Source organism: Megascapheus bottae, chromosome 2 (assembly GCF_031878675.1).
Source record: "Megascapheus bottae isolate mThoBot1 chromosome 2, mThoBot2.hap1, whole genome shotgun sequence".
Lineage (NCBI taxonomy): Eukaryota > Metazoa > Chordata > Mammalia > Rodentia > Geomyidae > Megascapheus > Megascapheus bottae.
Genome location: NC_143510.1, coordinates 1,353,569 through 1,361,155, shown reverse-complemented (window position 1 = coordinate 1,361,155; position 7,587 = coordinate 1,353,569). Strand labels below are relative to the sequence as shown.

Here is a 7,587-nt window from a genome sequence, read left to right as displayed (position 1 = left end):
AAATAGATTGTTTTCTTATCAGGATAGCTTTATCTTTTTTTTCTGTTTGTTCAATTGTGAGTCTTAACTCTGGGCCTAAGCAATTCAGCACAAGGCGAGGCCTCTACCACTTGAGCCACAGAGCCACTTCCGGTTTTCTGATGGTGAATTGGAGATAAGAGTCTCACAGACTTTTCTGCCCAGACTGGCTTTGAATTGTGATCCTTAGCTTTTGGCTTCATGAGTACCTAGGATTAATAGTGTGTGACATGTGACCAAAAATAGTTCTCAAACTATTCCTCTTCCCATACCAAGCCATATATTACTATAGCCTCAGTGAAATTGATGATCCTCTAGAAATGGCTTGAATTCCTGAACTCATTCATACATGTCATGCAGATATCACACTTCTAGTATTTGCATCTGTTTCCCAGATGTTCCCACAGGATGTGTTAATCTATCTAATTGATACTTCCAGCCCTCTCTGTACAGTCTCTGTAATTAGATCATCCAATAATAATAAAAGATACTTCCTGAAATGAACAACCAAAGCGTTAGGAAGGAAAGATTCTTATGTAATGCCCAGAGATTTTCAATCAAAGGACTCTAGCCATCATCTAAATTATGGAACTTATGTTGAGGGTTAAAGGACTAAGAAGGTACACTGTTTCGTTTTTTTGTTTTTCTCTTCTGCCAGTCCTGGACTTGAACTCAGGGCCTGAGCACCGCCCTTGGACTGTCTCAAGGGTAGGGCTCTACCACTTGAGCCTCAGCACCACTTATGGCTTTTTTCTATATATGTGGTACCAAGGAATTGAACCCAAGTCTTTGTGCATGCTAGGCAAGCGCTCTACCACTAGGTGAAACTCCTGGCCCCACACTGGTTTTTAATGTGCAGGTTTCTGAAGATACCACATGTCCTTTAAAACCTGGACAGATGCTCACATAGTAGTGTAGCCTCCCTCATGTCAATAATGGCCCAGATGACAAACACTGAAGCTCTTTAACCATCTAATTAAAGCAAGAAATGCAAACACATAACAAATCCCATGTGTTACTTAAGGCTACTGGTGAGTCCTGAAGCCCATCCATAGAGCCCAGTATCAAAAACTCCTTCTAGCCCTCACACTGGCTCAAGCTTGTATTCTTAGCTATTCTGGAGGCTGAGATTTGAAGACCACAGTTCCGATCAAGGCCAGGGAGGAAAGCTTCTGAAACTATTATCTCTAATAATTACCCAAAATGACCTGCTGTTCCACTGCACAGACCACTTTCCTCCTCCTCCAGTCTTCTCTTCCTCTACTTTTCTGTCAACCCCCAGCTGCTTCTTTTACTCTCTCTCATTCCCTTCCCCACCTCTCTGACCTTACACCCTTTCCTTCACTGACTTTCAGTCATCTGTGGTGGCACTGCCTCGCCTCCTTCCCTTTGGTTAGTGTCTGGTGCTGAAGACATGGTTTCTGTACACTTTCATTTTGTCCTATCTGACTGTCTTGTGTCTTTCCAAACTTTGCCTGATTTAAGAGACTAAATACTCAGTCTATGACCACACCTGGGAAGACCTCTTTAAGATCTTCACACCATTGTTCCCCCTGAGGATGGGGGCACAGCACAGAGGGACTGAAGTACAAGCCCCACCCCCCAAAATCCATCGGTGCAGACCTCATTTCTGACCTGGGGTGAATTATCAGTGTAATCATTGCAATCATGCTCTCAGGTACTGCAAGCCTGCTTTTAGGACACTGACAGCTCCAAACAGACTTTTGGCCAGCAGATCTACATTCACTCTCCACAGCCTCCAGGACAACCTGTCACACAGAGCCAATTCTACCCTTCTCACCCTCCACACTATAGTCATTCCATCTCGTCTTTACAGAGACATTTCCAATACTTTATTTCAGCTTACTCCCCCTAAATCCTAACTCCCTACTACAGGTCCAGTAGCTTCCCCTACTCACAACTGCTTGGAGGCTATCAATCTCCTTCTACCTTCCCTCATCACCATTCCTAACCTATCTGCAAGGTACACCACCTCAGGGAAGGAAGCTCCCTCTAAGGGTGTCTTCCAATCAGGGTATATATTGTAGATGACACAACAACAATTGAGGCTAAACCTCTTCCACCTCAAACCACAACTCAATAGGCAGAATTTACTAATCTTACCCAGAAACTCACACTGGCACAAGGGAAAAAGTTTAATATCTATGTTATTAGAAAACATGCCTTCCACATTAACCACACTTCTTTAGTCCCCTGGCAGGAACAAGGATTTCTGTCCACCTAAGAGGGTTCCATTAAAAATGGATAACTTAGTGGGGCCCTTTTCAGCTAACATATGACTACCTGGGATTACTCCCTACCTCTGCCCAGCCATTGGACTCCTCACCTCTAACCTCATACACCCATCTCTCTACCCTTTACATAACTTTTCTACTTACCACTCCAAGTGACTTTAAGGTGAAGGTGTCCTCCTTAAAACCTTCTCTCCCAAGAATGTACAATGAAAACAGGAGGGTCCCTCCATGGTCACCATCACCAACCACACTGCTGCAAACCCGGAAAAGTCCTCTTACTACCATCACTTTCTAATCAAGCTTTTCCAAGAGCTCCCATCCCCTTCTCAGAACCCTACAACTCTCTCACCCTTCTCCTCTGTTTCTCTGATACTGTCCCCAGCATACCTTAAAATTCCAGGCCAGGAATGAGGCCTAGTGGAAGAGTGCTGGCCTAGGCATGCAAGAAACCCTGGGTTGATTCCTTAGTACCACGAAAAGAGGTGGTTCTCTGGCTCAAGGGGTATAGTGGTAGCCATAAGCAAAAACGAAGTCAAGAAAAGTGTCCTGTCAAGCAGCAGGAATGGGAAAAATTTTGGTTTTCCATGATCTTCTTCTTCTCCATCATCTATTCCAGAGTCAACTAGTGACTCCAATCTCATCTTTCCAGGATGCTTTCTGAGCAGAAATTCGGCATCCAGTAAAAGACACTTCCATTGTGTGCAAAAGGTTTGAACACAAAGTATCTTGTTGGACATGAGCAGGTTCTCATGAGTCTAAAGCTGGAGGTGTGGCAAAGCTTGAATCAGAGCTCAGTCCTGAGCCATACCCATGCACTGAATAGAGGAAAGCCTTTCAAACACAAGGCCATCCGTGCACACCTCTAGAAGCCATGAGTGTGCTCAGTGCTGAAGGCCTTTACCTACTGCTTGGCTTTTCTTCCTCATGGTAGGACTTGCACTGCGGTAAAACCCTTTTATGTAAAGAACTTGAGAAAGCCTTAGGCAGTACAACACAGGCCAACCCATAGTACCTCCCACCCCGGGAGAAGCCCTGTGACAGTGTGGGCTGTGGAGAGGCCTTCAAGTGAAGCTCCCAGACTCACCCCACAAGTGACTCACACTGGGGAGCGGCACATGGGGACAAACAGTGTGGCAGAGCCCTCCAGCAGAACAGGAACCTCATTCAGCACTGGCACCTACATCAGGTAGATGACATTAACAAGTCACTTGTACACACTGTGCACTTTGGAGGGACACAAAGGTTCAAACCACAGCAGAAAGAAATAAATGCACATCTAAAAAAGACTTGACCACTATCTTGAGCATAGAGAAGTCAAACAGAGTAAACTCTCCAATTACAGAATGTAACTTCCAAAGGGCAAGAGCTTTTGCATTTTGAAATAAAAATATTATCTAATTTTATCTTCAGTATTGACTGTGATTTAGGTACAATGAATATATTTAACAATGCATTTGGGTATATTGCCACCTGCATATATCCTGACAACTTATTTCACAAGGCAAATTGACTTAATTTTTGGTAAATGTGCTGCCGAAGTGATCAAATGAATTTATTTTTCTTCTCTAGTCCTGAAGCCTGAACTCAGGGCCTGAGCACTGACTTTGGGCTTTCTTCAAGGCTAGTGCTCTACCACTTGAGCCACAGCACCACTTCTGCATTTTTCTATGTATGTGCTAAATACATATGTATGTGATTTTTGTTGAATACATGACATGTGAAATGTGACATAAAAACCCAGTTTTAATTAAAAATGTCATGGAATCCATCCAAAAAACACAACAAAACAAGAAAACACTACTTCATGTGAAGCCTGACCTACAGAAGGTCTAAAAGGTTTAGCATTTTCCAAAATCCAAATAAGACTCCTTGGAAGGAACATTCAAAGAGCAAAGGAGACCTTGTCAACAATCTCTGCAGACACACAACTCTTCTCCTGTTAGAGTGCAACAGCCTTCGTCTGAGCTGCTGTTGTCAGTATCTATCACATTCACAATGAACTTGACTTGCAAGAGAGATGCCAGTTGTACTCTTCTCATGACCGAAGTAATTGCTAGAGTGAGAACTGATTGAATATAACCCATGGGAACCAGATAGATTACCTGCAGCATCACTTAAAAAAAATATACAGTGCACTGCCAGATGTAACAACTTATTTCAGGGACTATCAAAGCCCTCAGCAGAGCTATTAAAGGTGCATATATTGAGTCTCCACCATAAACATGCATAGGCTCCTGGCTACATGATATAGCAATATGATTGAATCAGAATCCTAACAGTGCATTCGAATAGCCTTCAGTGAGGCATGTACAACCTCCCCGGGGCAGGCTCCAAGTTTTTATCAAGACACATGCTTTCCAACACTTGCTGGACCTCCCTGACTTCCATCTTCAGGGGACCGGAGAAGTGTGAGGGGGCCTGGGCAGCAGGGGCCTGGGAGGCTGCCAGCGTCTTGTTCTGGCTCTCTGTAAACCAATTCCTGCCGACTGAAACCTATAATTCTAGCTGTGCATGCAGAGGAGACCTAGATGATAGAGGTCCTGAAACCAGGCCAGGTAGAAAAGTCTGAGAGATTCTATCTCAAAATAATCAGCAAAAAAGCTGACTCAAGTGTAGGGTGCGAGCCATGGGCAAAGTAGCCCAGAAGCAGTGCAGTGCCCAGAGGTCAGACTCCAGGAACAGCAGCAAAAAAATAACAAAAAGGAAAGAGGGCGTCCCTTCTCAGTAGTAGCATGCTTATTGTTTTGCCAAATGTTACTAAATAAAAACAGTTTGTTTTCCTTATGAAAAGGTATCAACGATATGAAAATGCCACTAAGGAAACAAGTAACTCAATGTTCTGTCTTTTAAACTGTAATCATCTTTGAAATTTCTTACATAAATGGCGCATAAGACAGATGTTTTGTCAGTGGTTTGGGTGGCAGTGAAGGGGCACTGATGGCGGGGCAGAGCATGCCTATAGAAAAGCTGCCTTTGGTCTCCCCTGCTCCACTGAGAACCGAGTCCTGTGCTCTCTAAAGCCAAGTCAGACCAACATCGCATCATTCCAAGCTCTCTCCTGCATGATGCCTCAGTTAGCAATCTCTCCTGATACTCTGCACATATCTGATTATTTTCACTTACTTGACTGTCCCTGACTCAGCTTCTGCATAAACTCCCCAAAAGATAACAGAACTGAGGTAGTTCAACTTTTCAAATATGTTAGAAGTCAAATATGTTAGAAGTTAAAACACCATGTTTAGCGCCATGGAAGTGTAGTCATTTGTCTTCCCTTATATTTTCCTTTCTAGCAGAGAAATTGTAAATATAAAGATGAGGTGAGGAAAGAAAGTTCATGAGACTCTTAAATTCAAATATCACCACCAAATATCCAGCAGTGGATCTATGGCTCTGGTGATAGAGCTCTAGACTTGAGCAGAAAAATTAACAGAGACAGACATAGGCCCTGAGTTCATCCACACATACTCAAAAACGTTCCCTCCATTCATATCTAATTAACAAATTCTCATCAACATCAACTTGGAGGTAAGGGTCTTGAGGACTTTCCTGCCAAAGCTAGTGTGATCCTCAGATCTCAGACTCCCAAGTACCAAGGGTTCTAGGCATGAGAGCTTTAAAAATTAGTTATACAAATAAGTTTCAGTTCAACATATGAGTTTACCACATGCTTGTATTTAACTATCATTCCTGCTTTTAAAACAAGACGGTCTAGCGGTGCTTCTAAGGTCTCCAGTTTTGGATGACTGATTTCACCCAGTTACTGTGGTCCACCTTTCAGTTTCCAGGGTGACCAGGTGGACAGTGCTGCCTCTCACGTCGCCCTCTATTGGCAGTAAATTAGAAGATATAAAGGAATCCACCTTGTGGGGTTGTGTGCGCCATGTTGGTGAAGGCACAGCCAGGCGTCTGGAGCTCCGGGCCCATCGGCTCTGCTGGCTTCAGGCTGCCATATTAATAAAGAGCAGTGGGGAAAACGGCAGGGGGAGGGGGGCCACCCTCCCTCACGCCCCCTCCCCAAACACACTCCTTTCCGCTCCGTTGTCTCTGCCACCCTCGGTGGGGCCTCCAAATGCCACCCGGGGTCGTCCAGCCTCTCGGGATTGAATGAGGGCAAGAGGGAAAGGCTGACCCGTTGCGCCCCGGCAGGCTCGCCACCGCCTACAGCAAGCACCTCAGCGTCAGCTTCCACAGGTTTCCCTTGGGTCCCAAAAGAAGAAAGGAATGGGTTCGCCTGAGTCAGCGAAAACCTTGTGTGCCAGGAAAGCGCACTTTTCTATGTTCAAAACATTGTGAAGCCTCACGTTTTGACCTAACAGGACAAACTCCACGACTTAAAATGGAGCTGTGCCAACCGTCTTTGATTTCTTTTAACTCACACAGAGTCTGTGAAACTCAAGTCAAGGAATCTTTTGAGGAAAAACGACAGGTGTACCACAGCCGGACCAGCTAATTTCAAGTCAAATATTAGTCAACAAGTACTACTCGAACACAGTTACGCCTTGAGGAACCCTAGGGAGGCAAAGAAGAGGATAATTAAGCTGGAAAAGGAAATAGCAAGTTTAAGAAGAAAAATGAAACCTGGCCTCCAAAAAGAACGCAGAGCAGCTCAAAGATGGGTCAAAGCCACGTGTTTTGTGAAGAATTTAGAAGCAAATAACCTGTGACCTAAGGGCACATTGGAACCCGGCATACCGACTGCCTTAAGCAGTATTCCCTTGGAGGATTTCAAGATTCTTTAAACAAGATTAACCACACCAAACACTAGCACTTCTCTAAATCTAAAACAAACCAGAAGACCTGCATTTAAGTGTCTTGCACAGAACTTAATACCAATCCAGCATTCTTTTCAGGGGTTAACATTTATGGCAGTTACACCAAATTGAATACTTAGGAAGTTTTGTATCACTTAAGAAGACCTGATTACAAAAAAAAAGAAAGAAACTTTTAATGAAACTTTTATTTGAAAATAAATGGAAGTGCCTTACATGAAAAAATGTACTAGAAATTTTGCTAGGAAATTATGTTGGCCAGGTGCTTGTTTTGGGGTTTAAATGAAACAGCCTATGACCTGTATTGTGTTTAAATTAGAAAAAATTCCTATATAAAAGTTGGATATTACATCAAATTAAGATGCTACTTAGTTTTTAATCCCACTAATTGTGACCTTAAAACTGCTGGACTTGGAGTTAATTAAGTCATAATTGACACTGGCTTGAAAATTTATGGAACAAAACAAGATGAGGTATAAGACACCTTTTTTACTTTAAAATGTCTGCATTTTTAAATGAGTAAAAGTAAACTTACCATAGCCTTG

At 43.3% G+C, this 7,587-nt stretch overlaps 1 pseudogene; it reads left to right on the top strand.

Moving 5' to 3' along the window:
* The first annotated feature begins 4,578 nt into the window (after positions 1–4,578).
* LOC150066234 (THAP domain-containing protein 2 pseudogene) lies at positions 4,579–7,012 on the top strand (annotated as a pseudogene).
* Positions 7,013–7,587: the final 575 nt, after the last annotated feature.